Raw genomic sequence first — 23,019 nt, forward strand, 5'->3', positions numbered from 1 at the left:
GAGCAAAGTCGAGACAAGTCAAGCTGAGAGCTGTAGGAGATGTTACGCAATCAAATGTAGGCGTGTGAAAGCGACGCAGACAACACTGCCCAAGTGTCCCAAGTGATGTGACGAAGAGCCAGTATACACCCACACAGCAGAGTGGCGCAGTGGAAGCGTGCTGGGCCCATAACCCAGAGGTCCGTGGATCGAAACCACGCTCTGCTAAAATTATTTCTTTTCCTGATTGTGTCGAGCACGATTATTACGCCTAGAGAGTCGGCTGGGGGCATTGATTCAGCCTCAAAAGCAAACCCCGTAATTCTGAAGTGTGAAGAATGCGAGAACTACTTCCTATGATGCATCATTTTTTAAGATTTTGCAGCAAGTTAATGGCAAAGTTAATGCTCTTCCGCCCCACACGCGCAACACTCGAGCAGGTTTGTGAGATAAAAATCGCGTCTCCCCGGCGGGGAATCGAACCCCGGTCTCCCGCGTGACAGGCGGGGATACTAACCACTATACTACCGAGGACGGGATGCAGGCAGCTGTCTGTGTGGGAGACACTTGTTGCAAGTAGCTGTAAACGGTCTACACTAAGTTCGGCGACTGATAGTGCAATAATTAAAAATCTAGTGTGCCTCCCCGGCGGGGAATCGAACCCCGGTCTCCCGCGTGACAGGCGGGGATACTAACCACTATACTACCGAGGAAGACGCAACTAGCGCCTATAATGCACATTAATCTTGCTGACATAGCTGATACATCTGAAATGTAGCCTCCCGATGCTGTCAGAGACAGCTGCTACGAAATAAAAGTATGCCCCAGGTGAGGCTCGAACTCACAACCCCGGCATTGCTCACGGCTACTGCCTTATAAGTACCGTGCGCTAACCAATTGCGCCACTGGGGCTACAGCGAAACGCTCTCAGTTAGCCATATTCGCTTTGCTGCAAACCAGTGGTGGCTACAAAAACATATGATCGCCACCTGCGGCCATACTGCGACTTTGGCACCTAAGTACGAATGCTTCGTGCTATTCGTGTTTGATATGCTACGCTTACATGCACATCAACCGCCTCTCGTCATCGAAAAAATGCAGAAAAACGCGCGCCTTGCCTCGTGCTACCTGTCGAACAGCGAGCGCAGATGTGTGGCAAGCTCCAAGCTCTGCAGGCGCACCGCGACCACGCAGCTGGACGAGTGGTGCCTTCCTTGGGAGCTTGATGAGCCCTGGAGAACACGTTTCTTAGCGAATTGCACTTGTCTCGTAGCGAGAAATGCTGCCACTGGCCCTGTGGCGCAACGGATAACGCGTCTGACTACGGATCAGAAGATTCCAGGTTCGAATCCTGGCAGGGTCGGCATTTTGTTAGTTGCCAACGCGTAGCTGGGCAGTGGATTTCGTATGTCGCCGCATCGTGCAGTGCTTTGTTACTCCTGTGCATCTCGCAGCTGCATGTCGAGGCGATCGTGGTAAATATCGCTGCGTGCAAGCGTCAGCGTAGCGTCAGTCGAGCAAAGTCGAGACAAGTCAAGCTGAGAGCTGTAGGAGATGTTACGCAATCAAATGTAGGCGTGTGAAAGCGACGCAGACAACACTGCCCAAGTGTCCCAAGTGATGTGACGAAGAGCCAGTATACACCCACACAGCAGAGTGGCGCAGTGGAAGCGTGCTGGGCCCATAACCCAGAGGTCCGTGGATCGAAACCACGCTCTGCTAAAATTATTTCTTTTCCTGATTGTGTCGAGCACGATTATTACGCCTAGAGAGTCGGCTGGGGGCATTGATTCAGCCTCAAAAGCAAACCCCGTAATTCTGAAGTGTGAAGAATGCGAGAACTACTTCCTATGATGCATCATTTTTTAAGATTTTGCAGCAAGTTAATGGCAAAGTTAATGCTCTTCCGCCCCACACGCGCAACACTCGAGCAGGTTTGTGAGATAAAAATCGCGTCTTCCCGGCGGGGAATCGAACACCGGTCTCCCGCGTGACAGGCGGGGATACTAACCACTATACTACCGAGGACGGGATGCAGGCAGCTGTCTGTGTGGGAGACACTTGTTGCAAGTAGCTGTAAACGGTCTACACTAAGTTCGGCGACTGATAGTGCAATAATTAAAAATCTAGTGTGCCTCCCCGGCGGGGAATCGAACCCCGGTCTCCCGCGTGACAGGCGGGGATACTAACCACTATACTACCGAGGAAGACGCAACTAGCGCCTATAATGCACATTAATCTTGCTGACATAGCTGATACATCTGAAATGTAGCCTCCCGATGCTGTCAGAGACAGCTGCTACGAAATAAAAGTATGCCCCAGGTGAGGCTCGAACTCACAACCCCGGCATTGCTCACGGCTACTGCCTTATAAGTACCGTGCGCTAACCAATTGCGCCACTGGGGCTACAGCGAAACGCTCTCAGTTAGCCATATTCGCTTTGCTGCAAACCAGTGGTGGCTACAAAAACATATGATCGCCACCTGCGGCCATACTGCGACTTTGGCACCTAAGTACGAATGCTTCGTGCTATTCGTGTTTGATATGCTACGCTTACATGCACATCAACCGCCTCTCGTCATCGAAAAAATGCAGAAAAACGCGCGCCTTGCCTCGTGCTACCTGTCGAACAGCGAGCGCAGATGTGTGGCAAGCTCCAAGCTCTGCAGGCGCACCGCGACCACGCAGCTGGACGAGTGGTGCCTTCCTTGGGAGCTTGATGAGCCCTGGAGAACACGTTTCTTAGCGAATTGCACTTGTCTCGTAGCGAGAAATGCTGCCACTGGCCCTGTGGCGCAACGGATAACGCGTCTGACTACGGATCAGAAGATTCCAGGTTCGAATCCTGGCAGGGTCGGCATTTTGTTAGTTGCCAACGCGTAGCTGGGCAGTGGATTTCGTATGTCGCCGCATCGTGCAGTGCTTTGTTACTCCTGTGCATCTCGCAGCTGCATGTCGAGGCGATCGTGGTAAATATCGCTGCGTGCAAGCGTCAGCGTAGCGTCAGTCGAGCAAAGTCGAGACAAGTCAAGCTGAGAGCTGTAGGAGATGTTACGCAATCAAATGTAGGCGTGTGAAAGCGACGCAGACAACACTGCCCAAGTGTCCCAAGTGATGTGACGAAGAGCCAGTATACACCCACACAGCAGAGTGGCGCAGTGGAAGCGTGCTGGGCCCATAACCCAGAGGTCCGTGGATCGAAACCACGCTCTGCTAAAATTATTTCTTTTCCTGATTGTGTCGAGCACGATTATTACGCCTAGAGAGTCGGCTGGGGGCATTGATTCAGCCTCAAAAGCAAACCCCGTAATTCTGAAGTGTGAAGAATGCGAGAACTACTTCCTATGATGCATCATTTTTTAAGATTTTGCAGCAAGTTAATGGCAAAGTTAATGCTCTTCCGCCCCACACGCGCAACACTCGAGCAGGTTTGTGAGATAAAAATCGCGTCTCCCCGGCGGGGAATCGAACACCGGTCTCCCGCGTGACAGGCGGGGATACTAACCACTATACTACCGAGGACGGGATGCAGGCAGCTGTCTGTGTGGGAGACACTTGTTGCAAGTAGCTGTAAACGGTCTACACTAAGTTCGGCGACTGATAGTGCAATAATTAAAAATCTACTGTGCCTCCCCGGCGGGGAATCGAACCCCGGTCTCCCGCGTGACAGGCGGGGATACTAACCACTATACTACCGAGGAAGACGCAACTAGCGCCTATAATGCACATTAATCTTGCTGACATAGCTGATACATCTGAAATGTAGCCTCCCGATGCTGTCAGAGACAGCTGCTACGAAATAAAAGTATGCCCCAGGTGAGGCTCGAACTCACAACCCCGGCATTGCTCACGGCTACTGCCTTATAAGTACCGTGCGCTAACCAATTGCGCCACTGGGGCTACAGCGAAACGCTCTCAGTTAGCCATATTCGCTTTGCTGCAAACCAGTGGTGGCTACAAAAACATATGATCGCCACCTGCGGCCATACTGCGACTTTGGCACCTAAGTACGAATGCTTCGTGCTATTCGTGTTTGATATGCTACGCTTACATGCACATCAACCGCCTCTCGTCATCGAAAAAATGCAGAAAAACGCGCGCCTTGCCTCGTGCTACCTGTCGAACAGCGAGCGCAGATGTGTGGCAAGCTCCAAGCTCTGCAGGCGCACCGCGACCACGCAGCTGGACGAGTGGTGCCTTCCTTGGGAGCTTGATGAGCCCTGGAGAACACGTTTCTTAGCGAATTGCACTTGTCTCGTAGCGAGAAATGCTGCCACTGGCCCTGTGGCGCAACGGATAACGCGTCTGACTACGGATCAGAAGATTCCAGGTTCGAATCCTGGCAGGGTCGGCATTTTGTTAGTTGCCAACGCGTAGCTGGGCAGTGGATTTCGTATGTCGCCGCATCGTGCAGTGCTTTGTTACTCCTGTGCATCTCGCAGCTGCATGTCGAGGCGATCGTGGTAAATATCGCTGCGTGCAAGCGTCAGCGTAGCGTCAGTCGAGCAAAGTCGAGACAAGTCAAGCTGAGAGCTGTAGGAGATGTTACGCAATCAAATGTAGGCGTGTGAAAGCGACGCAGACAACACTGCCCAAGTGTCCCAAGTGATGTGACGAAGAGCCAGTATACACCCACACAGCAGAGTGGCGCAGTGGAAGCGTGCTGGGCCCATAACCCAGAGGTCCGTGGATCGAAACCACGCTCTGCTAAAATTATTTCTTTTCCTGATTGTGTCGAGCACGATTATTACGCCTAGAGAGTCGGCTGGGGGCATTGATTCAGCCTCAAAAGCAAACCCCGTAATTCTGAAGTGTGAAGAATGCGAGAACTACTTCCTATGATGCATCATTTTTTAAGATTTTGCAGCAAGTTAATGGCAAAGTTAATGCTCTTCCGCCCCACACGCGCAACACTCGAGCAGGTTTGTGAGATAAAAATCGCGTCTCCCCGGCGGGGAATCGAACCCCGGTCTCCCGCGTGACAGGCGGGGATACTAACCACTATACTACCGAGGACGGGATGCAGGCAGCTGTCTGTGTGGGAGACACTTGTTGCAAGTAGCTGTAAACGGTCTACACTAAGTTCGGCGACTGATAGTGCAATAATTAAAAATCTAGTGTGCCTCCCCGGCGGGGAATCGAACCCCGGTCTCCCGCGTGACAGGCGGGGATACTAACCACTATACTACCGAGGAAGACGCAACTAGCGCCTATAATGCACATTAATCTTGCTGACATAGCTGATACATCTGAAATGTAGCCTCCCGATGCTGTCAGAGACAGCTGCTACGAAATAAAAGTATGCCCCAGGTGAGGCTCGAACTCACAACCCCGGCATTGCTCACGGCTACTGCCTTATAAGTACCGTGCGCTAACCAATTGCGCCACTGGGGCTACAGCGAAACGCTCTCAGTTAGCCATATTCGCTTTGCTGCAAACCAGTGGTGGCTACAAAAACATATGATCGCCACCTGCGGCCATACTGCGACTTTGGCACCTAAGTACGAATGCTTCGTGCTATTCGTGTTTGATATGCTACGCTTACATGCACATCAACCGCCTCTCGTCATCGAAAAAATGCAGAAAAACGCGCGCCTTGCCTCGTGCTACCTGTCGAACAGCGAGCGCAGATGTGTGGCAAGCTCCAAGCTCTGCAGGCGCACCGCGACCACGCAGCTGGACGAGTGGTGCCTTCCTTGGGAGCTTGATGAGCCCTGGAGAACACGTTTCTTAGCGAATTGCACTTGTCTCGTAGCGAGAAATGCTGCCACTGGCCCTGTGGCGCAACGGATAACGCGTCTGACTACGGATCAGAAGATTCCAGGTTCGAATCCTGGCAGGGTCGGCATTTTGTTAGTTGCCAACGCGTAGCTGGGCAGTGGATTTCGTATGTCGCCGCATCGTGCAGTGCTTTGTTACTCCTGTGCATCTCGCAGCTGCATGTCGAGGCGATCGTGGTAAATATCGCTGCGTGCAAGCGTCAGCGTAGCGTCAGTCGAGCAAAGTCGAGACAAGTCAAGCTGAGAGCTGTAGGAGATGTTACGCAATCAAATGTAGGCGTGTGAAAGCGACGCAGACAACACTGCCCAAGTGTCCCAAGTGATGTGACGAAGAGCCAGTATACACCCACACAGCAGAGTGGCGCAGTGGAAGCGTGCTGGGCCCATAACCCAGAGGTCCGTGGATCGAAACCACGCTCTGCTAAAATTATTTCTTTTCCTGATTGTGTCGAGCACGATTATTACGCCTAGAGAGTCGGCTGGGGGCATTGATTCAGCCTCAAAAGCAAACCCCGTAATTCTGAAGTGTGAAGAATGCGAGAACTACTTCCTATGATGCATCATTTTTTAAGATTTTGCAGCAAGTTAATGGCAAAGTTAATGCTCTTCCGCCCCACACGCGCAACACTCGAGCAGGTTTGTGAGATAAAAATCGCGTCTCCCCGGCGGGGAATCGAACACCGGTCTCCCGCGTGACAGGCGGGGATACTAACCACTATACTACCGAGGACGGGATGCAGGCAGCTGTCTGTGTGGGAGACACTTGTTGCAAGTAGCTGTAAACGGTCTACACTAAGTTCGGCGACTGATAGTGCAATAATTAAAAATCTAGTGTGCCTCCCCGGCGGGGAATCGAACCCCGGTCTCCCGCGTGACAGGCGGGGATACTAACCACTATACTACCGAGGAAGACGCAACTAGCGCCTATAATGCACATTAATCTTGCTGACATAGCTGATACATCTGAAATGTAGCCTCCCGATGCTGTCAGAGACAGCTGCTACGAAATAAAAGTATGCCCCAGGTGAGGCTCGAACTCACAACCCCGGCATTGCTCACGGCTACTGCCTTATAAGTACCGTGCGCTAACCAATTGCGCCACTGGGGCTACAGCGAAACGCTTTCAGTTAGCCATATTCGCTTTGCTGCAAACCAGTGGTGGCTACAAAAACATATGATCGCCACCTGCGGCCATACTGCGACTTTGGCACCTAAGTACGAATGCTTCGTGCTATTCGTGTTTGATATGCTACGCTTACATGCACATCAACCGCCTCTCGTCATCGAAAAAATGCAGAAAAACGCGCGCCTTGCCTCGTGCTACCTGTCGAACAGCGAGCGCAGATGTGTGGCAAGCTCCAAGCTCTGCAGGCGCACCGCGACCACGCAGCTGGACGAGTGGTGCCTTCCTTGGGAGCTTGATGAGCCCTGGAGAACACGTTTCTTAGCGAATTGCACTTGTCTCGTAGCGAGAAATGCTGCCACTGGCCCTGTGGCGCAACGGATAACGCGTCTGACTACGGATCAGAAGATTCCAGGTTCGAATCCTGGCAGGGTCGGCATTTTGTTAGTTGCCAACGCGTAGCTGGGCAGTGGATTTCGTATGTCGCCGCATCGTGCAGTGCTTTGTTACTCCTGTGCATCTCGCAGCTGCATGTCGAGGCGATCGTGGTAAATATCGCTGCGTGCAAGCGTCAGCGTAGCGTCAGTCGAGCAAAGTCGAGACAAGTCAAGCTGAGAGCTGTAGGAGATGTTACGCAATCAAATGTAGGCGTGTGAAAGCGACGCAGACAACACTGCCCAAGTGTCCCAAGTGATGTGACGAAGAGCCAGTATACACCCACACAGCAGAGTGGCGCAGTGGAAGCGTGCTGGGCCCATAACCCAGAGGTCCGTGGATCGAAACCACGCTCTGCTAAAATTATTTCTTTTCCTGATTGTGTCGAGCACGATTATTACGCCTAGAGAGTCGGCTGGGGGCATTGATTCAGCCTCAAAAGCAAACCCCGTAATTCTGAAGTGTGAAGAATGCGAGAACTACTTCCTATGATGCATCATTTTTTAAGATTTTGCAGCAAGTTAATGGCAAAGTTAATGCTCTTCCGCCCCACACGCGCAACACTCGAGCAGGTTTGTGAGATAAAAATCGCGTCTTCCCGGCGGGGAATCGAACACCGGTCTCCCGCGTGACAGGCGGGGATACTAACCACTATACTACCGAGGACGGGATGCAGGCAGCTGTCTGTGTGGGAGACACTTGTTGCAAGTAGCTGTAAACGGTCTACACTAAGTTCGGCGACTGATAGTGCAATAATTAAAAATCTAGTGTGCCTCCCCGGCGGGGAATCGAACCCCGGTCTCCCGCGTGACAGGCGGGGATACTAACCACTATACTACCGAGGAAGACGCAACTAGCGCCTATAATGCACATTAATCTTGCTGACATAGCTGATACATCTGAAATGTAGCCTCCCGATGCTGTCAGAGACAGCTGCTACGAAATAAAAGTATGCCCCAGGTGAGGCTCGAACTCACAACCCCGGCATTGCTCACGGCTACTGCCTTATAAGTACCGTGCGCTAACCAATTGCGCCACTGGGGCTACAGCGAAACGCTCTCAGTTAGCCATATTCGCTTTGCTGCAAACCAGTGGTGGCTACAAAAACATATGATCGCCACCTGCGGCCATACTGCGACTTTGGCACCTAAGTACGAATGCTTCGTGCTATTCGTGTTTGATATGCTACGCTTACATGCACATCAACCGCCTCTCGTCATCGAAAAAATGCAGAAAAACGCGCGCCTTGCCTCGTGCTACCTGTCGAACAGCGAGCGCAGATGTGTGGCAAGCTCCAAGCTCTGCAGGCGCACCGCGACCACGCAGCTGGACGAGTGGTGCCTTCCTTGGGAGCTTGATGAGCCCTGGAGAACACGTTTCTTAGCGAATTGCACTTGTCTCGTAGCGAGAAATGCTGCCACTGGCCCTGTGGCGCAACGGATAACGCGTCTGACTACGGATCAGAAGATTCCAGGTTCGAATCCTGGCAGGGTCGGCATTTTGTTAGTTGCCAACGCGTAGCTGGGCAGTGGATTTCGTATGTCGCCGCATCGTGCAGTGCTTTGTTACTCCTGTGCATCTCGCAGCTGCATGTCGAGGCGATCGTGGTAAATATCGCTGCGTGCAAGCGTCAGCGTAGCGTCAGTCGAGCAAAGTCGAGACAAGTCAAGCTGAGAGCTGTAGGAGATGTTACGCAATCAAATGTAGGCGTGTGAAAGCGACGCAGACAACACTGCCCAAGTGTCCCAAGTGATGTGACGAAGAGCCAGTATACACCCACACAGCAGAGTGGCGCAGTGGAAGCGTGCTGGGCCCATAACCCAGAGGTCCGTGGATCGAAACCACGCTCTGCTAAAATTATTTCTTTTCCTGATTGTGTCGAGCACGATTATTACGCCTAGAGAGTCGGCTGGGGGCATTGATTCAGCCTCAAAAGCAAACCCCGTAATTCTGAAGTGTGAAGAATGCGAGAACTACTTCCTATGATGCATCATTTTTTAAGATTTTGCAGCAAGTTAATGGCAAAGTTAATGCTCTTCCGCCCCACACGCGCAACACTCGAGCAGGTTTGTGAGATAAAAATCGCGTCTCCCCGGCGGGGAATCGAACACCGGTCTCCCGCGTGACAGGCGGGGATACTAACCACTATACTACCGAGGACGGGATGCAGGCAGCTGTCTGTGTGGGAGACACTTGTTGCAAGTAGCTGTAAACGGTCTACACTAAGTTCGGCGACTGATAGTGCAATAATTAAAAATCTACTGTGCCTCCCCGGCGGGGAATCGAACCCCGGTCTCCCGCGTGACAGGCGGGGATACTAACCACTATACTACCGAGGAAGACGCAACTAGCGCCTATAATGCACATTAATCTTGCTGACATAGCTGATACATCTGAAATGTAGCCTCCCGATGCTGTCAGAGACAGCTGCTACGAAATAAAAGTATGCCCCAGGTGAGGCTCGAACTCACAACCCCGGCATTGCTCACGGCTACTGCCTTATAAGTACCGTGCGCTAACCAATTGCGCCACTGGGGCTACAGCGAAACGCTCTCAGTTAGCCATATTCGCTTTGCTGCAAACCAGTGGTGGCTACAAAAACATATGATCGCCACCTGCGGCCATACTGCGACTTTGGCACCTAAGTACGAATGCTTCGTGCTATTCGTGTTTGATATGCTACGCTTACATGCACATCAACCGCCTCTCGTCATCGAAAAAATGCAGAAAAACGCGCGCCTTGCCTCGTGCTACCTGTCGAACAGCGAGCGCAGATGTGTGGCAAGCTCCAAGCTCTGCAGGCGCACCGCGACCACGCAGCTGGACGAGTGGTGCCTTCCTTGGGAGCTTGATGAGCCCTGGAGAACACGTTTCTTAGCGAATTGCACTTGTCTCGTAGCGAGAAATGCTGCCACTGGCCCTGTGGCGCAACGGATAACGCGTCTGACTACGGATCAGAAGATTCCAGGTTCGAATCCTGGCAGGGTCGGCATTTTGTTAGTTGCCAACGCGTAGCTGGGCAGTGGATTTCGTATGTCGCCGCATCGTGCAGTGCTTTGTTACTCCTGTGCATCTCGCAGCTGCATGTCGAGGCGATCGTGGTAAATATCGCTGCGTGCAAGCGTCAGCGTAGCGTCAGTCGAGCAAAGTCGAGACAAGTCAAGCTGAGAGCTGTAGGAGATGTTACGCAATCAAATGTAGGCGTGTGAAAGCGACGCAGACAACACTGCCCAAGTGTCCCAAGTGATGTGACGAAGAGCCAGTATACACCCACACAGCAGAGTGGCGCAGTGGAAGCGTGCTGGGCCCATAACCCAGAGGTCCGTGGATCGAAACCACGCTCTGCTAAAATTATTTCTTTTCCTGATTGTGTCGAGCACGATTATTACGCCTAGAGAGTCGGCTGGGGGCATTGATTCAGCCTCAAAAGCAAACCCCGTAATTCTGAAGTGTGAAGAATGCGAGAACTACTTCCTATGATGCATCATTTTTTAAGATTTTGCAGCAAGTTAATGGCAAAGTTAATGCTCTTCCGCCCCACACGCGCAACACTCGAGCAGGTTTGTGAGATAAAAATCGCGTCTCCCCGGCGGGGAATCGAACCCCGGTCTCCCGCGTGACAGGCGGGGATACTAACCACTATACTACCGAGGACGGGATGCAGGCAGCTGTCTGTGTGGGAGACACTTGTTGCAAGTAGCTGTAAACGGTCTACACTAAGTTCGGCGACTGATAGTGCAATAATTAAAAATCTAGTGTGCCTCCCCGGCGGGGAATCGAACCCCGGTCTCCCGCGTGACAGGCGGGGATACTAACCACTATACTACCGAGGAAGACGCAACTAGCGCCTATAATGCACATTAATCTTGCTGACATAGCTGATACATCTGAAATGTAGCCTCCCGATGCTGTCAGAGACAGCTGCTACGAAATAAAAGTATGCCCCAGGTGAGGCTCGAACTCACAACCCCGGCATTGCTCACGGCTACTGCCTTATAAGTACCGTGCGCTAACCAATTGCGCCACTGGGGCTACAGCGAAACGCTCTCAGTTAGCCATATTCGCTTTGCTGCAAACCAGTGGTGGCTACAAAAACATATGATCGCCACCTGCGGCCATACTGCGACTTTGGCACCTAAGTACGAATGCTTCGTGCTATTCGTGTTTGATATGCTACGCTTACATGCACATCAACCGCCTCTCGTCATCGAAAAAATGCAGAAAAACGCGCGCCTTGCCTCGTGCTACCTGTCGAACAGCGAGCGCAGATGTGTGGCAAGCTCCAAGCTCTGCAGGCGCACCGCGACCACGCAGCTGGACGAGTGGTGCCTTCCTTGGGAGCTTGATGAGCCCTGGAGAACACGTTTCTTAGCGAATTGCACTTGTCTCGTAGCGAGAAATGCTGCCACTGGCCCTGTGGCGCAACGGATAACGCGTCTGACTACGGATCAGAAGATTCCAGGTTCGAATCCTGGCAGGGTCGGCATTTTGTTAGTTGCCAACGCGTAGCTGGGCAGTGGATTTCGTATGTCGCCGCATCGTGCAGTGCTTTGTTACTCCTGTGCATCTCGCAGCTGCATGTCGAGGCGATCGTGGTAAATATCGCTGCGTGCAAGCGTCAGCGTAGCGTCAGTCGAGCAAAGTCGAGACAAGTCAAGCTGAGAGCTGTAGGAGATGTTACGCAATCAAATGTAGGCGTGTGAAAGCGACGCAGACAACACTGCCCAAGTGTCCCAAGTGATGTGACGAAGAGCCAGTATACACCCACACAGCAGAGTGGCGCAGTGGAAGCGTGCTGGGCCCATAACCCAGAGGTCCGTGGATCGAAACCACGCTCTGCTAAAATTATTTCTTTTCCTGATTGTGTCGAGCACGATTATTACGCCTAGAGAGTCGGCTGGGGGCATTGATTCAGCCTCAAAAGCAAACCCCGTAATTCTGAAGTGTGAAGAATGCGAGAACTACTTCCTATGATGCATCATTTTTTAAGATTTTGCAGCAAGTTAATGGCAAAGTTAATGCTCTTCCGCCCCACACGCGCAACACTCGAGCAGGTTTGTGAGATAAAAATCGCGTCTCCCCGGCGGGGAATCGAACACCGGTCTCCCGCGTGACAGGCGGGGATACTAACCACTATACTACCGAGGACGGGATGCAGGCAGCTGTCTGTGTGGGAGACACTTGTTGCAAGTAGCTGTAAACGGTCTACACTAAGTTCGGCGACTGATAGTGCAATAATTAAAAATCTAGTGTGCCTCCCCGGCGGGGAATCGAACCCCGGTCTCCCGCGTGACAGGCGGGGATACTAACCACTATACTACCGAGGAAGACGCAACTAGCGCCTATAATGCACATTAATCTTGCTGACATAGCTGATACATCTGAAATGTAGCCTCCCGATGCTGTCAGAGACAGCTGCTACGAAATAAAAGTATGCCCCAGGTGAGGCTCGAACTCACAACCCCGGCATTGCTCACGGCTACTGCCTTATAAGTACCGTGCGCTAACCAATTGCGCCACTGGGGCTACAGCGAAACGCTTTCAGTTAGCCATATTCGCTTTGCTGCAAACCAGTGGTGGCTACAAAAACATATGATCGCCACCTGCGGCCATACTGCGACTTTGGCACCTAAGTACGAATGCTTCGTGCTATTCGTGTTTGATATGCTACGCTTACATGCACATCAACCGCCTCTCGTCATCGAAAAAATGCAGAAAAACGCGCGCCTTGCCTCGTGCTACCTGTCGAACAGCGAGCGCAGATGTGTGGCAAGCTCCAAGCTCTGCAGGCGCACCGCGACCACGCAGCTGGACGAGTGGTGCCTTCCTTGGGAGCTTGATGAGCCCTGGAGAACACGTTTCTTAGCGAATTGCACTTGTCTCGTAGCGAGAAATGCTGCCACTGGCCCTGTGGCGCAACGGATAACGCGTCTGACTACGGATCAGAAGATTCCAGGTTCGAATCCTGGCAGGGTCGGCATTTTGTTAGTTGCCAACGCGTAGCTGGGCAGTGGATTTCGTATGTCGCCGCATCGTGCAGTGCTTTGTTACTCCTGTGCATCTCGCAGCTGCATGTCGAGGCGATCGTGGTAAATATCGCTGCGTGCAAGCGTCAGCGTAGCGTCAGTCGAGCAAAGTCGAGACAAGTCAAGCTGAGAGCTGTAGGAGATGTTACGCAATCAAATGTAGGCGTGTGAAAGCGACGCAGACAACACTGCCCAAGTGTCCCAAGTGATGTGACGAAGAGCCAGTATACACCCACACAGCAGAGTGGCGCAGTGGAAGCGTGCTGGGCCCATAACCCAGAGGTCCGTGGATCGAAACCACGCTCTGCTAAAATTATTTCTTTTCCTGATTGTGTCGAGCACGATTATTACGCCTAGAGAGTCGGCTGGGGGCATTGATTCAGCCTCAAAAGCAAACCCCGTAATTCTGAAGTGTGAAGAATGCGAGAACTACTTCCTATGATGCATCATTTTTTAAGATTTTGCAGCAAGTTAATGGCAAAGTTAATGCTCTTCCGCCCCACACGCGCAACACTCGAGCAGGTTTGTGAGATAAAAATCGCGTCTCCCCGGCGGGGAATCGAACCCCGGTCTCCCGCGTGACAGGCGGGGATACTAACCACTATACTACCGAGGACGGGATGCAGGCAGCTGTCTGTGTGGGAGACACTTGTTGCAAGTAGCTGTAAACGGTCTACACTAAGTTCGGCGACTGATAGTGCAATAATTAAAAATCTAGTGTGCCTCCCCGGCGAGGAATCGAACCCCGGTCTCCCGCGTGACAGGCGGGGATACTAACCACTATACTACCGAGGAAGACGCAACTAGCGCCTATAATGCACATTAATCTTGCTGACATAGCTGATACATCTGAAATGTAGCCTCCCGATGCTGTCAGAGACAGCTGCTACGAAATAAAAGTATGCCCCAGGTGAGGCTCGAACTCACAACCCCGGCATTGCTCACGGCTACTGCCTTATAAGTACCGTGCGCTAACCAATTGCGCCACTGGGGCTACAGCGAAACGCTCTCAGTTAGCCATATTCGCTTTGCTGCAAACCAGTGGTGGCTACAAAAACATATGATCGCCACCTGCGGCCATACTGCGACTTTGGCACCTAAGTACGAATGCTTCGTGCTATTCGTGTTTGATATGCTACGCTTACATGCACATCAACCGCCTCTCGTCATCGAAAAAATGCAGAAAAACGCGCGCCTTGCCTCGTGCTACCTGTCGAACAGCGAGCGCAGATGTGTGGCAAGCTCCAAGCTCTGCAGGCGCACCGCGACCACGCAGCTGGACGAGTGGTGCCTTCCTTGGGAGCTTGATGAGCCCTGGAGAACACGTTTCTTAGCGAATTGCACTTGTCTCGTAGCGAGAAATGCTGCCACTGGCCCTGTGGCGCAACGGATAACGCGTCTGACTACGGATCAGAAGATTCCAGGTTCGAATCCTGGCAGGGTCGGCATTTTGTTAGTTGCCAACGCGTAGCTGGGCAGTGGATTTCGTATGTCGCCGCATCGTGCAGTGCTTTGTTACTCCTGTGCATCTCGCAGCTGCATGTCGAGGCGATCGTGGTAAATATCGCTGCGTGCAAGCGTCAGCGTAGCGTCAGTCGAGCAAAGTCGAGACAAGTCAAGCTGAGAGCTGTAGGAGATGTTACGCAATCAAATGTAGGCGTGTGAAAGCGACGCAGACAACACTGCCCAAGTGTCCCAAGTGATGTGACGAAGAGCCAGTATACACCCACACAGCAGAGTGGCGCAGTGGAAGCGTGCTGGGCCCATAACCCAGAGGTCCGTGGATCGAAACCACGCTCTGCTAAAATTATTTCTTTTCCTGATTGTGTCGAGCACGATTATTACGCCTAGAGAGTCGGCTGGGGGCATTGATTCAGCCTCAAAAGCAAACCCCGTAATTCTGAAGTGTGAAGAATGCGAGAACTACTTCCTATGATGCATCATTTTTTAAGATTTTGCAGCAAGTTAATGGCAAAGTTAATGCTCTTCCGCCCCACACGCGCAACACTCGAGCAGGTTTGTGAGATAAAAATCGCGTCTCCCCGGCGGGGAATCGAACCCCGGTCTCCCGCGTGACAGGCGGGGATACTAACCACTATACTACCGAGGACGGGATGCAGGCAGCTGTCTGTGTGGGAGACACTTGTTGCAAGTAGCTGTAAACGGTCTACACTAAGTTCGGCGACTGATAGTGCAATAATTAAAAATCTGGTGTGCCTCCCCGGCGGGGAATCGAACCCCGGTCTCCCGCGTGACAGGCGGGGATACTAACCACTATACTACCGAGGAAGACGCAACTAGCGCCTATAATGCACATTAATCTTGCTGACATAGCTGATACATCTGAAATGTAGCCTCCCGATGCTGTCAGAGACAGCTGCTACGAAATAAAAGTATGCCCCAGGTGAGGCTCGAACTCACAACCCCGGCATTGCTCACGGCTACTGCCTTATAAGTACCGTGCGCTAACCAATTGCGCCACTGGGGCTACAGCGAAACGCTCTCAGTTAGCCATATTCCCTTTGCTGCAAACCAGTGGTGGCTACAAAAACATATGATCGCCACCTGCGGCCATACTGCGACTTTGGCACCTAAGTACGAATGCTTCGTGCTATTCGTGTTTGATATGCTACGCTTACATGCACATCAACCGCCTCTCGTCATCGAAAAAATGCAGAAAAACGCGCGCCTTGCCTCGTGCTACCTGTCGAACAGCGAGCGCAGATGTGTGGCAAGCTCCAAGCTCTGCAGGCGCACCGCGACCACGCAGCTGGACGAGTGGTGCCTTCCTTGGGAGCTTGATGAGCCCTGGAGAACACGTTTCTTAGCGAATTGCACTTGTCTCGTAGCGAGAAATGCTGCCACTGGCCCTGTGGCGCAACGGATAACGCGTCTGACTACGGATCAGAAGATTCCAGGTTCGAATCCTGGCAGGGTCGGCATTTTGTTAGTTGCCAACGCGTAGCTGGGCAGTGGATTTCGTATGTCGCCGCATCGTGCAGTGCTTTGTTACTCCTGTGCATCTCGCAGCTGCATGTCGAGGCGATCGTGGTAAATATCGCTGCGTGCAAGCGTCAGCGTAGCGTCAGTCGAGCAAAGTCGAGACAAGTCAAGCTGAGAGCTGTAGGAGATGTTACGCAATCAAATGTAGGCGTGTGAAAGCGACGCAGACAACACTGCCCAAGTGTCCCAAGTGATGTGACGAAGAGCCAGTATACACCCACACAGCAGAGTGGCGCAGTGGAAGCGTGCTGGGCCCATAACCCAGAGGTCCGTGGATCGAAACCACGCTCTGCTAAAATTATTTCTTTTCCTGATTGTGTCGAGCACGATTATTACGCCTAGAGAGTCGGCTGGGGGCATTGATTCAGCCTCAAAAGCAAACCCCGTAATTCTGAAGTGTGAAGAATGCGAGAACTACTTCCTATGATGCATCATTTTTTAAGATTTTGCAGCAAGTTAATGGCAAAGTTAATGCTCTTCCGCCCCACACGCGCAACACTCGAGCAGGTTTGTGAGATAAAAATCGCGTCTCCCCGGCGGGGAATCGAACCCCGGTCTCCCGCGTGACAGGCGGGGATACTAACCACTATACTACCGAGGACGGGATGCAGGCAGCTGTCTGTGTGGGAGACACTTGTTGCAAGTAGCTGTAAACGGTCTACACTAAGTTCGGCGACTGATAGTGCAATAATTAAAAATCTGGTGTGCCTCCCCGGCGGGGAATCGAACCCCGGTCTCCCGCGTGACAGGCGGGGATACTAACCACTATACTACCGAGGAAGACGCAACTAGCGCCTATAATGCACATTAATCTTGCTGACATAGCTGATACATCTGAAATGTAGCCTCCCGATGCTGTCAGAGACAGCTGCTACGAAATAAAAGTATGCCCCAGGTGAGGCTCGAACTCACAACCCCGGCATTGCTCACGGCTACTGCCTTATAAGTACCGTGCGCTAACCAATTGCGCCACTGGGGCTACAGCGAAACGCTCTCAGTTAGCCATATTCCCTTTGCTGCAAACCAGTGGTGGCTACAAAAACATATGATCGCCACCTGCGGCCATACTGCGACTTTGGCACCTAAGTACGAATGCTTCGTGCTATTCGTGTTTGATATGCTACGCTTACATGCACATCAACCGCCTCTCGTCATCGAAAAAATGCAGAAAAACGCGCGCCTTGCCTCGTGCTACCTGTCGAACAGCGAGCGCAGATGTGTGGCAAGCTCCAAGCTCTGCAGGCGCACCGCGACCACGCAGCTGGACGAGTGGTGCCTTCCTTGGGAGCTTGATGAGCCCTGGAGAACACGTTTCTTAGCGAATTGCACTTGTCTCGTAGCGAGAAATGCTGCCACTGGCCCTGTGGCGCAACGGATAACGCGTCTGACTACGGATCAGAAGATTCCAGGTTCGAATCCTGGCAGGGTCGGCATTTTGTTAGTTGCCAACGCGTAGCTGGGCAGTGGATTTCGTATGTCGCCGCATCGTGCAGTGCTTTGTTACTCCTGTGCATCTCGCAGCTGCATGTCGAGGCGATCGTGGTAAATATCGCTGCGTGCAAGCGTCAGCGTAGCGTCAGTCGAGCAAAGTCGAGACAAGTCAAGCTGAGAGCTGTAGGAGATGTTACGCAATCAAATGTAGGCGTGTGAAAGCGACGCAGACAACACTGCCCAAGTGTCCCAAGTGATGTGACGAAGAGCCAGTATACACCCACACAGCAGAGTGGCGCAGTGGAAGCGTGCTGGGCCCATAACCCAGAGGTCCGTGGATCGAAACCACGCTCTGCTAAAATTATTTCTTTTCCTGATTGTGTCGAGCACGATTATTACGCCTAGAGAGTCGGCTGGGGGCATTGATTCAGCCTCAAAAGCAAACCCCGTAATTCTGAAGTGTGAAGAATGCGAGAACTACTTCCTATGATGCATCATTTTTTAAGATTTTGCAGCAAGTTAATGGCAAAGTTAATGCTCTTCCGCCCCACACGCGCAACACTCGAGCAGGTTTGTGAGATAAAAATCGCGTCTCCCCGGCGGGGAATCGAACCCCGGTCTCCCGCGTGACAGGCGGGGATACTAACCACTATACTACCGAGGACGGGATGCAGGCAGCTGTCTGTGTGGGAGACACTTGTTGCAAGTAGCTGTAAACGGTCTACACTAAGTTCGGCGACTGATAGTGCAATAATTAAAAATCTACTGTGCCTCCCCGGCGGGGAATCGAACCCCGGTCTCCCGCGTGACAGGCGGGGATACTAACCACTATACTACCGAGGAAGACGCAACTAGCGCCTATAATGCACATTAATCTTGCTGACATAGCTGATACATCTGAAATGTAGCCTCCCGATGCTGTCAGAGACAGCTGCTACGAAATAAAAGTATGCCCCAGGTGAGGCTCGAACTCACAACCCCGGCATTGCTCACGGCTACTGCCTTATAAGTACCGTGCGCTAACCAATTGCGCCACTGGGGCTACAGCGAAACGCTCTCAGTTAGCCATATTCGCTTTGCTGCAAACCAGTGGTGGCTACAAAAACATATGATCGCCACCTGCGGCCATACTGCGACTTTGGCACCTAAGTACGAATGCTTCGTGCTGTTCGTGTTTGATATGCTACGCTTACATGCACATCAACCGCCTCTCGTCATCGAAAAAATGCAGAAAAACGCGCGCCTTGCCTCGTGCTACCTGTCGAACAGCGAGCGCAGATGTGTGGCAAGCTCCAAGCTCTGCAGGCGCACCGCGACCACGCAGCTGGACGAGTGGTGCCTTCCTTGGGAGCTTGATGAGCCCTGGAGAACACGTTTCTTAGCGAATTGCACTTGTCTCGTAGCGAGAAATGCTGCCACTGGCCCTGTGGCGCAACGGATAACGCGTCTGACTACGGATCAGAAGATTCCAGGTTCGAATCCTGGCAGGGTCGGCATTTTGTTAGTTGCCAACGCGTAGCTGGGCAGTGGATTTCGTATGTCGCCGCATCGTGCAGTGCTTTGTTACTCCTGTGCATCTCGCAGCTGCATGTCGAGGCGATCGTGGTAAATATCGCTGCGTGCAAGCGTCAGCGTAGCGTCAGTCGAGCAAAGTCGAGACAAGTCAAGCTGAGAGCTGTAGGAGATGTTACGCAATCAAATGTAGGCGTGTGAAAGCGACGCAGACAACACTGCCCAAGTGTCCCAAGTGATGTGACGAAGAGCCAGTATACACCCACACAGCAGAGTGGCGCAGTGGAAGCGTGCTGGGCCCATAACCCAGAGGTCCGTGGATCGAAACCACGCTCTGCTAAAATTATTTCTTTTCCTGATTGTGTCGAGCACGATTATTACGCCTAGAGAGTCGGCTGGGGGCATTGATTCAGCCTCAAAAGCAAACCCCGTAATTCTGAAGTGTGAAGAATGCGAGAACTACTTCCTATGATGCATCATTTTTTAAGATTTTGCAGCAAGTTAATGGCAAAGTTAATGCTCTTCCGCCCCACACGCGCAACACTCGAGCAGGTTTGTGAGATAAAAATCGCGTCTCCCCGGCGGGGAATCGAACCCCGGTCTCCCGCGTGACAGGCGGGGATACTAACCACTATACTACCGAGGACGGGATGCAGGCAGCTGTCTGTGTGGGAGACACTTGTTGCAAGTAGCTGTAAACGGTCTACACTAAGTTCGGCGACTGATAGTGCAATAATTAAAAATCTACTGTGCCTCCCCGGCGGGGAATCGAACCCCGGTCTCCCGCGTGACAGGCGGGGATACTAACCACTATACTACCGAGGAAGACGCAACTAGCGCCTATAATGCACATTAATCTTGCTGACATAGCTGATACATCTGAAATGTAGCCTCCCGATGCTGTCAGAGACAGCTGCTACGAAATAAAAGTATGCCCCAGGTGAGGCTCGAACTCACAACCCCGGCATTGCTCACGGCTACTGCCTTATAAGTACCGTGCGCTAACCAATTGCGCCACTGGGGCTACAGCGAAACGCTCTCAGTTAGCCATATTCGCTTTGCTGCAAACCAGTGGTGGCTACAAAAACATATGATCGCCACCTGCGGCCATACTGCGACTTTGGCACCTAAGTACGAATGCTTCGTGCTGTTCGTGTTTGATATGCTACGCTTACATGCACATCAACCGCCTCTCGTCATCGAAAAAATGCAGAAAAACGCGCGCCTTGCCTCGTGCTACCTGTCGAACAGCGAGCGCAGATGTGTGGCAAGCTCCAAGCTCTGCAGGCGCACCGCGACCACGCAGCTGGACGAGTGGTGCCTTCCTTGGGAGCTTGATGAGCCCTGGAGAACACGTTTCTTAGCGAATTGCACTTGTCTCGTAGCGAGAAATGCTGCCACTGGCCCTGTGGCGCAACGGATAACGCGTCTGACTACGGATCAGAAGATTCCAGGTTCGAATCCTGGCAGGGTCGGCATTTTGTTAGTTGCCAACGCGTAGCTGGGCAGTGGATTTCGTATGTCGCCGCATCGTGCAGTGCTTTGTTACTCCTGTGCATCTCGCAGCTGCATGTCGAGGCGATCGTGGTAAATATCGCTGCGTGCAAGCGTCAGCGTAGCGTCAGTCGAGCAAAGTCGAGACAAGTCAAGCTGAGAGCTGTAGGAGATGTTACGCAATCAAATGTAGGCGTGTGAAAGCGACGCAGACAACACTGCCCAAGTGTCCCAAGTGATGTGACGAAGAGCCAGTATACACCCACACAGCAGAGTGGCGCAGTGGAAGCGTGCTGGTCCCATAACCCAGAGGTCCGTGGATCGAAACCACGCTCTGCTAAAATTATTTCTTTTCCTGATTGTGTCGAGCACGATTATTACGCCTAGAGAGTCGGCTGGGGGCATTGATTCAGCCTCAAAAGCAAACCCCGTAATTCTGAAGTGTGAAGAATGCGAGAACTACTTCCTATGATGCATCATTTTTTAAGATTTTGCAGCAAGTTAATGGCAAAGTTAATGCTCTTCCGCCCCACACGCGCAACACTCGAGCAGGTTTGTGAGATAAAAATCGCGTCTCCCCGGCGGGGAATCGAACCCCGGTCTCCCGCGTGACAGGCGGGGATACTAACCACTATACTACCGAGGACGGGATGCAGGCAGCTGTCTGTGTGGGAGACACTTGTTGCAAGTAGCTGTAAACGGTCTACACTAAGTTCGGCGACTGATAGTGCAATAATTAAAAATCTACTGTGCCTCCCCGGCGGGGAATCGAACCCCGGTCTCCCGCGTGACAGGCGGGGATACTAACCACTATACTACCGAGGAAGACGCAACTAGCGCCTATAATGCACATTAATCTTGCTGACATAGCTGATACATCTGAAATGTAGCCTCCCGATGCTGTCAGAGACAGCTGCTACGAAATAAAAGTATGCCCCAGGTGAGGCTCGAACTCACAACCCCGGCATTGCTCACGGCTACTGCCTTATAAGTACCGTGCGCTAACCAATTGCGCCACTGGGGCTACAGCGAAACGCTCTCAGTTAGCCATATTCGCTTTGCTGCAAACCAGTGGTGGCTACAAAAACATATGATCGCCACCTGCGGCCATACTGCGACTTTGGCACCTAAGTACGAATGCTTCGTGCTGTTCGTGTTTGATATGCTACGCTTACATGCACATCAACCGCCTCTCGTCATCGAAAAAATGCAGAAAAACGCGCGCCTTGCCTCGTGCTACCTGTCGAACAGCGAGCGCAGATGTGTGGCAAGCTCCAAGCTCTGCAGGCGCACCGCGACCACGCAGCTGGACGAGTGGTGCCTTCCTTGGGAGCTTGATGAGCCCTGGAGAACACGTTTCTTAGCGAATTGCACTTGTCTCGTAGCGAGAAATGCTGCCACTGGCCCTGTGGCGCAACGGATAACGCGTCTGACTACGGATCAGAAGATTCCAGGTTCGAATCCTGGCAGGGTCGGCATTTTGTTAGTTGCCAACGCGTAGCTGGGCAGTGGATTTCGTATGTCGCCGCATCGTGCAGTGCTTTGTTACTCCTGTGCATCTCGCAGCTGCATGTCGAGGCGATCGTGGTAAATATCGCTGCGTGCAAGCGTCAGCGTAGCGTCAGTCGAGCAAAGTCGAGACAAGTCAAGCTGAGAGCTGTAGGAGATGTTACGCAATCAAATGTAGGCGTGTGAAAGCGACGCAGACAACACTGCCCAAGTGTCCCAAGTGATGTGACGAAGAGCCAGTATACACCCACACAGCAGAGTGGCGCAGTGGAAGCGTGCTGGGCCCATAACCCAGAGGTCCGTGGATCGAAACCACGCTCTGCTAAAATTATTTCTTTTCCTGATTGTGTCGAGCACGATTATTACGCCTAGAGAGTCGGCTGGGGGCATTGATTCAGCCTCAAAAGCAAACCCCGTAATTCTGAAGTGTGAAGAATGCGAGAACTACTTCCTATGATGCATCATTTTTTAAGATTTTGCAGCAAGTTAATGGCAAAGTTAATGCTCTTCCGCCCCACACGCGCAACACTCGAGCAGGTTTGTGAGATAAAAATCGCGTCTCCCCGGCGGGGAATCGAACCCCGGTCTCCCGCGTGACAGGCGGGGATACTAACCACTATACTACCGAGGACGGGATGCAGGCAGCTGTCTGTGTGGGAGACACTTGTTGCAAGTAGCTGTAAACGGTCTACACTAAGTTCGGCGACTGATAGTGCAATAATTAAAA

At 52.2% G+C, this 23,019-nt stretch overlaps 74 non-coding genes across 74 annotated transcripts; 30 read left to right on the plus strand and 44 right to left on the minus strand.

Annotated features, from left to right (window-relative positions):
• Positions 1–135: 135 nt before the first annotated feature.
• Trnam-cau (transfer RNA methionine (anticodon CAU)) lies at positions 136–207 on the plus strand. The gene has a single exon. It is a non-coding gene; the product is annotated as a tRNA-Met (tRNA).
• Positions 208–441: 234 nt separating this feature from the next.
• Trnad-guc (transfer RNA aspartic acid (anticodon GUC)) lies at positions 442–513 on the minus strand. Its single transcript has one exon. It is a non-coding gene; the product is annotated as a tRNA-Asp (tRNA).
• Positions 514–620: 107 nt separating this feature from the next.
• Trnad-guc (transfer RNA aspartic acid (anticodon GUC)) lies at positions 621–692 on the minus strand. Its single transcript has one exon. It is a non-coding gene; the product is annotated as a tRNA-Asp (tRNA).
• A 107-nt stretch (positions 693–799) lies between these two features.
• Trnai-uau (transfer RNA isoleucine (anticodon UAU)) lies at positions 800–891 on the minus strand. The gene is given in 2 exon segments: positions 800–835; positions 854–891. It is a non-coding gene; the product is annotated as a tRNA-Ile (tRNA).
• Positions 892–1,269: 378 nt separating this feature from the next.
• On the plus strand, positions 1,270–1,342 carry Trnar-acg (transfer RNA arginine (anticodon ACG)). The gene has a single exon. It is a non-coding gene; the product is annotated as a tRNA-Arg (tRNA).
• A 287-nt stretch (positions 1,343–1,629) lies between these two features.
• Positions 1,630–1,701, plus strand: Trnam-cau (transfer RNA methionine (anticodon CAU)). The gene has a single exon. It is a non-coding gene; the product is annotated as a tRNA-Met (tRNA).
• Positions 1,702–2,114: 413 nt separating this feature from the next.
• On the minus strand, positions 2,115–2,186 carry Trnad-guc (transfer RNA aspartic acid (anticodon GUC)). The gene has a single exon. It is a non-coding gene; the product is annotated as a tRNA-Asp (tRNA).
• Positions 2,187–2,293: 107 nt separating this feature from the next.
• Trnai-uau (transfer RNA isoleucine (anticodon UAU)) lies at positions 2,294–2,385 on the minus strand. The gene is given in 2 exon segments: positions 2,294–2,329; positions 2,348–2,385. It is a non-coding gene; the product is annotated as a tRNA-Ile (tRNA).
• Positions 2,386–2,763: 378 nt separating this feature from the next.
• On the plus strand, positions 2,764–2,836 carry Trnar-acg (transfer RNA arginine (anticodon ACG)). The gene has a single exon. It is a non-coding gene; the product is annotated as a tRNA-Arg (tRNA).
• Positions 2,837–3,123: 287 nt separating this feature from the next.
• Trnam-cau (transfer RNA methionine (anticodon CAU)) lies at positions 3,124–3,195 on the plus strand. The gene has a single exon. It is a non-coding gene; the product is annotated as a tRNA-Met (tRNA).
• Positions 3,196–3,429: 234 nt separating this feature from the next.
• Trnad-guc (transfer RNA aspartic acid (anticodon GUC)) lies at positions 3,430–3,501 on the minus strand. Its single transcript has one exon. It is a non-coding gene; the product is annotated as a tRNA-Asp (tRNA).
• Positions 3,502–3,608: 107 nt separating this feature from the next.
• On the minus strand, positions 3,609–3,680 carry Trnad-guc (transfer RNA aspartic acid (anticodon GUC)). The gene has a single exon. It is a non-coding gene; the product is annotated as a tRNA-Asp (tRNA).
• A 107-nt stretch (positions 3,681–3,787) lies between these two features.
• Positions 3,788–3,879, minus strand: Trnai-uau (transfer RNA isoleucine (anticodon UAU)). The gene is given in 2 exon segments: positions 3,788–3,823; positions 3,842–3,879. It is a non-coding gene; the product is annotated as a tRNA-Ile (tRNA).
• Positions 3,880–4,257: 378 nt separating this feature from the next.
• Trnar-acg (transfer RNA arginine (anticodon ACG)) lies at positions 4,258–4,330 on the plus strand. The gene has a single exon. It is a non-coding gene; the product is annotated as a tRNA-Arg (tRNA).
• A 287-nt stretch (positions 4,331–4,617) lies between these two features.
• Positions 4,618–4,689, plus strand: Trnam-cau (transfer RNA methionine (anticodon CAU)). Its single transcript has one exon. It is a non-coding gene; the product is annotated as a tRNA-Met (tRNA).
• A 234-nt stretch (positions 4,690–4,923) lies between these two features.
• Positions 4,924–4,995, minus strand: Trnad-guc (transfer RNA aspartic acid (anticodon GUC)). The gene has a single exon. It is a non-coding gene; the product is annotated as a tRNA-Asp (tRNA).
• A 107-nt stretch (positions 4,996–5,102) lies between these two features.
• On the minus strand, positions 5,103–5,174 carry Trnad-guc (transfer RNA aspartic acid (anticodon GUC)). Its single transcript has one exon. It is a non-coding gene; the product is annotated as a tRNA-Asp (tRNA).
• A 107-nt stretch (positions 5,175–5,281) lies between these two features.
• Positions 5,282–5,373, minus strand: Trnai-uau (transfer RNA isoleucine (anticodon UAU)). The gene is given in 2 exon segments: positions 5,282–5,317; positions 5,336–5,373. It is a non-coding gene; the product is annotated as a tRNA-Ile (tRNA).
• A 378-nt stretch (positions 5,374–5,751) lies between these two features.
• Trnar-acg (transfer RNA arginine (anticodon ACG)) lies at positions 5,752–5,824 on the plus strand. The gene has a single exon. It is a non-coding gene; the product is annotated as a tRNA-Arg (tRNA).
• A 287-nt stretch (positions 5,825–6,111) lies between these two features.
• Positions 6,112–6,183, plus strand: Trnam-cau (transfer RNA methionine (anticodon CAU)). The gene has a single exon. It is a non-coding gene; the product is annotated as a tRNA-Met (tRNA).
• A 234-nt stretch (positions 6,184–6,417) lies between these two features.
• Positions 6,418–6,489, minus strand: Trnad-guc (transfer RNA aspartic acid (anticodon GUC)). Its single transcript has one exon. It is a non-coding gene; the product is annotated as a tRNA-Asp (tRNA).
• A 107-nt stretch (positions 6,490–6,596) lies between these two features.
• Positions 6,597–6,668, minus strand: Trnad-guc (transfer RNA aspartic acid (anticodon GUC)). The gene has a single exon. It is a non-coding gene; the product is annotated as a tRNA-Asp (tRNA).
• Positions 6,669–6,775: 107 nt separating this feature from the next.
• Trnai-uau (transfer RNA isoleucine (anticodon UAU)) lies at positions 6,776–6,867 on the minus strand. The gene is given in 2 exon segments: positions 6,776–6,811; positions 6,830–6,867. It is a non-coding gene; the product is annotated as a tRNA-Ile (tRNA).
• Positions 6,868–7,245: 378 nt separating this feature from the next.
• Trnar-acg (transfer RNA arginine (anticodon ACG)) lies at positions 7,246–7,318 on the plus strand. The gene has a single exon. It is a non-coding gene; the product is annotated as a tRNA-Arg (tRNA).
• A 287-nt stretch (positions 7,319–7,605) lies between these two features.
• Trnam-cau (transfer RNA methionine (anticodon CAU)) lies at positions 7,606–7,677 on the plus strand. Its single transcript has one exon. It is a non-coding gene; the product is annotated as a tRNA-Met (tRNA).
• A 413-nt stretch (positions 7,678–8,090) lies between these two features.
• On the minus strand, positions 8,091–8,162 carry Trnad-guc (transfer RNA aspartic acid (anticodon GUC)). Its single transcript has one exon. It is a non-coding gene; the product is annotated as a tRNA-Asp (tRNA).
• Positions 8,163–8,269: 107 nt separating this feature from the next.
• Trnai-uau (transfer RNA isoleucine (anticodon UAU)) lies at positions 8,270–8,361 on the minus strand. Its single transcript is given in 2 exon segments — positions 8,270–8,305; positions 8,324–8,361. It is a non-coding gene; the product is annotated as a tRNA-Ile (tRNA).
• A 378-nt stretch (positions 8,362–8,739) lies between these two features.
• Trnar-acg (transfer RNA arginine (anticodon ACG)) lies at positions 8,740–8,812 on the plus strand. The gene has a single exon. It is a non-coding gene; the product is annotated as a tRNA-Arg (tRNA).
• Positions 8,813–9,099: 287 nt separating this feature from the next.
• Trnam-cau (transfer RNA methionine (anticodon CAU)) lies at positions 9,100–9,171 on the plus strand. The gene has a single exon. It is a non-coding gene; the product is annotated as a tRNA-Met (tRNA).
• A 234-nt stretch (positions 9,172–9,405) lies between these two features.
• On the minus strand, positions 9,406–9,477 carry Trnad-guc (transfer RNA aspartic acid (anticodon GUC)). The gene has a single exon. It is a non-coding gene; the product is annotated as a tRNA-Asp (tRNA).
• Positions 9,478–9,584: 107 nt separating this feature from the next.
• Positions 9,585–9,656, minus strand: Trnad-guc (transfer RNA aspartic acid (anticodon GUC)). Its single transcript has one exon. It is a non-coding gene; the product is annotated as a tRNA-Asp (tRNA).
• A 107-nt stretch (positions 9,657–9,763) lies between these two features.
• On the minus strand, positions 9,764–9,855 carry Trnai-uau (transfer RNA isoleucine (anticodon UAU)). Its single transcript is given in 2 exon segments — positions 9,764–9,799; positions 9,818–9,855. It is a non-coding gene; the product is annotated as a tRNA-Ile (tRNA).
• Positions 9,856–10,233: 378 nt separating this feature from the next.
• Positions 10,234–10,306, plus strand: Trnar-acg (transfer RNA arginine (anticodon ACG)). Its single transcript has one exon. It is a non-coding gene; the product is annotated as a tRNA-Arg (tRNA).
• A 287-nt stretch (positions 10,307–10,593) lies between these two features.
• Trnam-cau (transfer RNA methionine (anticodon CAU)) lies at positions 10,594–10,665 on the plus strand. Its single transcript has one exon. It is a non-coding gene; the product is annotated as a tRNA-Met (tRNA).
• A 234-nt stretch (positions 10,666–10,899) lies between these two features.
• Trnad-guc (transfer RNA aspartic acid (anticodon GUC)) lies at positions 10,900–10,971 on the minus strand. Its single transcript has one exon. It is a non-coding gene; the product is annotated as a tRNA-Asp (tRNA).
• Positions 10,972–11,078: 107 nt separating this feature from the next.
• Trnad-guc (transfer RNA aspartic acid (anticodon GUC)) lies at positions 11,079–11,150 on the minus strand. The gene has a single exon. It is a non-coding gene; the product is annotated as a tRNA-Asp (tRNA).
• A 107-nt stretch (positions 11,151–11,257) lies between these two features.
• Positions 11,258–11,349, minus strand: Trnai-uau (transfer RNA isoleucine (anticodon UAU)). Its single transcript is given in 2 exon segments — positions 11,258–11,293; positions 11,312–11,349. It is a non-coding gene; the product is annotated as a tRNA-Ile (tRNA).
• Positions 11,350–11,727: 378 nt separating this feature from the next.
• Trnar-acg (transfer RNA arginine (anticodon ACG)) lies at positions 11,728–11,800 on the plus strand. Its single transcript has one exon. It is a non-coding gene; the product is annotated as a tRNA-Arg (tRNA).
• Positions 11,801–12,087: 287 nt separating this feature from the next.
• On the plus strand, positions 12,088–12,159 carry Trnam-cau (transfer RNA methionine (anticodon CAU)). Its single transcript has one exon. It is a non-coding gene; the product is annotated as a tRNA-Met (tRNA).
• A 234-nt stretch (positions 12,160–12,393) lies between these two features.
• Trnad-guc (transfer RNA aspartic acid (anticodon GUC)) lies at positions 12,394–12,465 on the minus strand. Its single transcript has one exon. It is a non-coding gene; the product is annotated as a tRNA-Asp (tRNA).
• Positions 12,466–12,572: 107 nt separating this feature from the next.
• Positions 12,573–12,644, minus strand: Trnad-guc (transfer RNA aspartic acid (anticodon GUC)). Its single transcript has one exon. It is a non-coding gene; the product is annotated as a tRNA-Asp (tRNA).
• Positions 12,645–12,751: 107 nt separating this feature from the next.
• Trnai-uau (transfer RNA isoleucine (anticodon UAU)) lies at positions 12,752–12,843 on the minus strand. The gene is given in 2 exon segments: positions 12,752–12,787; positions 12,806–12,843. It is a non-coding gene; the product is annotated as a tRNA-Ile (tRNA).
• Positions 12,844–13,221: 378 nt separating this feature from the next.
• Trnar-acg (transfer RNA arginine (anticodon ACG)) lies at positions 13,222–13,294 on the plus strand. Its single transcript has one exon. It is a non-coding gene; the product is annotated as a tRNA-Arg (tRNA).
• Positions 13,295–13,581: 287 nt separating this feature from the next.
• Positions 13,582–13,653, plus strand: Trnam-cau (transfer RNA methionine (anticodon CAU)). The gene has a single exon. It is a non-coding gene; the product is annotated as a tRNA-Met (tRNA).
• Positions 13,654–13,887: 234 nt separating this feature from the next.
• Trnad-guc (transfer RNA aspartic acid (anticodon GUC)) lies at positions 13,888–13,959 on the minus strand. The gene has a single exon. It is a non-coding gene; the product is annotated as a tRNA-Asp (tRNA).
• A 107-nt stretch (positions 13,960–14,066) lies between these two features.
• Positions 14,067–14,138, minus strand: Trnad-guc (transfer RNA aspartic acid (anticodon GUC)). The gene has a single exon. It is a non-coding gene; the product is annotated as a tRNA-Asp (tRNA).
• A 107-nt stretch (positions 14,139–14,245) lies between these two features.
• Trnai-uau (transfer RNA isoleucine (anticodon UAU)) lies at positions 14,246–14,337 on the minus strand. The gene is given in 2 exon segments: positions 14,246–14,281; positions 14,300–14,337. It is a non-coding gene; the product is annotated as a tRNA-Ile (tRNA).
• A 378-nt stretch (positions 14,338–14,715) lies between these two features.
• Positions 14,716–14,788, plus strand: Trnar-acg (transfer RNA arginine (anticodon ACG)). The gene has a single exon. It is a non-coding gene; the product is annotated as a tRNA-Arg (tRNA).
• A 287-nt stretch (positions 14,789–15,075) lies between these two features.
• Trnam-cau (transfer RNA methionine (anticodon CAU)) lies at positions 15,076–15,147 on the plus strand. Its single transcript has one exon. It is a non-coding gene; the product is annotated as a tRNA-Met (tRNA).
• Positions 15,148–15,381: 234 nt separating this feature from the next.
• Positions 15,382–15,453, minus strand: Trnad-guc (transfer RNA aspartic acid (anticodon GUC)). Its single transcript has one exon. It is a non-coding gene; the product is annotated as a tRNA-Asp (tRNA).
• A 107-nt stretch (positions 15,454–15,560) lies between these two features.
• Positions 15,561–15,632, minus strand: Trnad-guc (transfer RNA aspartic acid (anticodon GUC)). The gene has a single exon. It is a non-coding gene; the product is annotated as a tRNA-Asp (tRNA).
• Positions 15,633–15,739: 107 nt separating this feature from the next.
• Trnai-uau (transfer RNA isoleucine (anticodon UAU)) lies at positions 15,740–15,831 on the minus strand. The gene is given in 2 exon segments: positions 15,740–15,775; positions 15,794–15,831. It is a non-coding gene; the product is annotated as a tRNA-Ile (tRNA).
• Positions 15,832–16,209: 378 nt separating this feature from the next.
• Positions 16,210–16,282, plus strand: Trnar-acg (transfer RNA arginine (anticodon ACG)). The gene has a single exon. It is a non-coding gene; the product is annotated as a tRNA-Arg (tRNA).
• Positions 16,283–16,569: 287 nt separating this feature from the next.
• Trnam-cau (transfer RNA methionine (anticodon CAU)) lies at positions 16,570–16,641 on the plus strand. The gene has a single exon. It is a non-coding gene; the product is annotated as a tRNA-Met (tRNA).
• Positions 16,642–16,875: 234 nt separating this feature from the next.
• Positions 16,876–16,947, minus strand: Trnad-guc (transfer RNA aspartic acid (anticodon GUC)). The gene has a single exon. It is a non-coding gene; the product is annotated as a tRNA-Asp (tRNA).
• Positions 16,948–17,054: 107 nt separating this feature from the next.
• Positions 17,055–17,126, minus strand: Trnad-guc (transfer RNA aspartic acid (anticodon GUC)). Its single transcript has one exon. It is a non-coding gene; the product is annotated as a tRNA-Asp (tRNA).
• Positions 17,127–17,233: 107 nt separating this feature from the next.
• Trnai-uau (transfer RNA isoleucine (anticodon UAU)) lies at positions 17,234–17,325 on the minus strand. The gene is given in 2 exon segments: positions 17,234–17,269; positions 17,288–17,325. It is a non-coding gene; the product is annotated as a tRNA-Ile (tRNA).
• A 378-nt stretch (positions 17,326–17,703) lies between these two features.
• On the plus strand, positions 17,704–17,776 carry Trnar-acg (transfer RNA arginine (anticodon ACG)). Its single transcript has one exon. It is a non-coding gene; the product is annotated as a tRNA-Arg (tRNA).
• Positions 17,777–18,063: 287 nt separating this feature from the next.
• On the plus strand, positions 18,064–18,135 carry Trnam-cau (transfer RNA methionine (anticodon CAU)). The gene has a single exon. It is a non-coding gene; the product is annotated as a tRNA-Met (tRNA).
• Positions 18,136–18,369: 234 nt separating this feature from the next.
• On the minus strand, positions 18,370–18,441 carry Trnad-guc (transfer RNA aspartic acid (anticodon GUC)). The gene has a single exon. It is a non-coding gene; the product is annotated as a tRNA-Asp (tRNA).
• A 107-nt stretch (positions 18,442–18,548) lies between these two features.
• Trnad-guc (transfer RNA aspartic acid (anticodon GUC)) lies at positions 18,549–18,620 on the minus strand. The gene has a single exon. It is a non-coding gene; the product is annotated as a tRNA-Asp (tRNA).
• A 107-nt stretch (positions 18,621–18,727) lies between these two features.
• On the minus strand, positions 18,728–18,819 carry Trnai-uau (transfer RNA isoleucine (anticodon UAU)). The gene is given in 2 exon segments: positions 18,728–18,763; positions 18,782–18,819. It is a non-coding gene; the product is annotated as a tRNA-Ile (tRNA).
• A 378-nt stretch (positions 18,820–19,197) lies between these two features.
• Trnar-acg (transfer RNA arginine (anticodon ACG)) lies at positions 19,198–19,270 on the plus strand. The gene has a single exon. It is a non-coding gene; the product is annotated as a tRNA-Arg (tRNA).
• A 287-nt stretch (positions 19,271–19,557) lies between these two features.
• On the plus strand, positions 19,558–19,629 carry Trnam-cau (transfer RNA methionine (anticodon CAU)). The gene has a single exon. It is a non-coding gene; the product is annotated as a tRNA-Met (tRNA).
• Positions 19,630–19,863: 234 nt separating this feature from the next.
• Trnad-guc (transfer RNA aspartic acid (anticodon GUC)) lies at positions 19,864–19,935 on the minus strand. The gene has a single exon. It is a non-coding gene; the product is annotated as a tRNA-Asp (tRNA).
• Positions 19,936–20,042: 107 nt separating this feature from the next.
• On the minus strand, positions 20,043–20,114 carry Trnad-guc (transfer RNA aspartic acid (anticodon GUC)). The gene has a single exon. It is a non-coding gene; the product is annotated as a tRNA-Asp (tRNA).
• Positions 20,115–20,221: 107 nt separating this feature from the next.
• Positions 20,222–20,313, minus strand: Trnai-uau (transfer RNA isoleucine (anticodon UAU)). Its single transcript is given in 2 exon segments — positions 20,222–20,257; positions 20,276–20,313. It is a non-coding gene; the product is annotated as a tRNA-Ile (tRNA).
• Positions 20,314–20,691: 378 nt separating this feature from the next.
• Positions 20,692–20,764, plus strand: Trnar-acg (transfer RNA arginine (anticodon ACG)). The gene has a single exon. It is a non-coding gene; the product is annotated as a tRNA-Arg (tRNA).
• A 593-nt stretch (positions 20,765–21,357) lies between these two features.
• Trnad-guc (transfer RNA aspartic acid (anticodon GUC)) lies at positions 21,358–21,429 on the minus strand. The gene has a single exon. It is a non-coding gene; the product is annotated as a tRNA-Asp (tRNA).
• Positions 21,430–21,536: 107 nt separating this feature from the next.
• Trnad-guc (transfer RNA aspartic acid (anticodon GUC)) lies at positions 21,537–21,608 on the minus strand. Its single transcript has one exon. It is a non-coding gene; the product is annotated as a tRNA-Asp (tRNA).
• Positions 21,609–21,715: 107 nt separating this feature from the next.
• Trnai-uau (transfer RNA isoleucine (anticodon UAU)) lies at positions 21,716–21,807 on the minus strand. The gene is given in 2 exon segments: positions 21,716–21,751; positions 21,770–21,807. It is a non-coding gene; the product is annotated as a tRNA-Ile (tRNA).
• A 378-nt stretch (positions 21,808–22,185) lies between these two features.
• Positions 22,186–22,258, plus strand: Trnar-acg (transfer RNA arginine (anticodon ACG)). Its single transcript has one exon. It is a non-coding gene; the product is annotated as a tRNA-Arg (tRNA).
• Positions 22,259–22,545: 287 nt separating this feature from the next.
• On the plus strand, positions 22,546–22,617 carry Trnam-cau (transfer RNA methionine (anticodon CAU)). The gene has a single exon. It is a non-coding gene; the product is annotated as a tRNA-Met (tRNA).
• Positions 22,618–22,851: 234 nt separating this feature from the next.
• Trnad-guc (transfer RNA aspartic acid (anticodon GUC)) lies at positions 22,852–22,923 on the minus strand. Its single transcript has one exon. It is a non-coding gene; the product is annotated as a tRNA-Asp (tRNA).
• Between the last annotated feature and the right edge of the window lie 96 nt (positions 22,924–23,019).

The sequence above is a fragment of the Schistocerca nitens genome, chromosome 9, assembly GCF_023898315.1.
Source record: "Schistocerca nitens isolate TAMUIC-IGC-003100 chromosome 9, iqSchNite1.1, whole genome shotgun sequence".
Lineage (NCBI taxonomy): Eukaryota > Metazoa > Arthropoda > Insecta > Orthoptera > Acrididae > Schistocerca > Schistocerca nitens.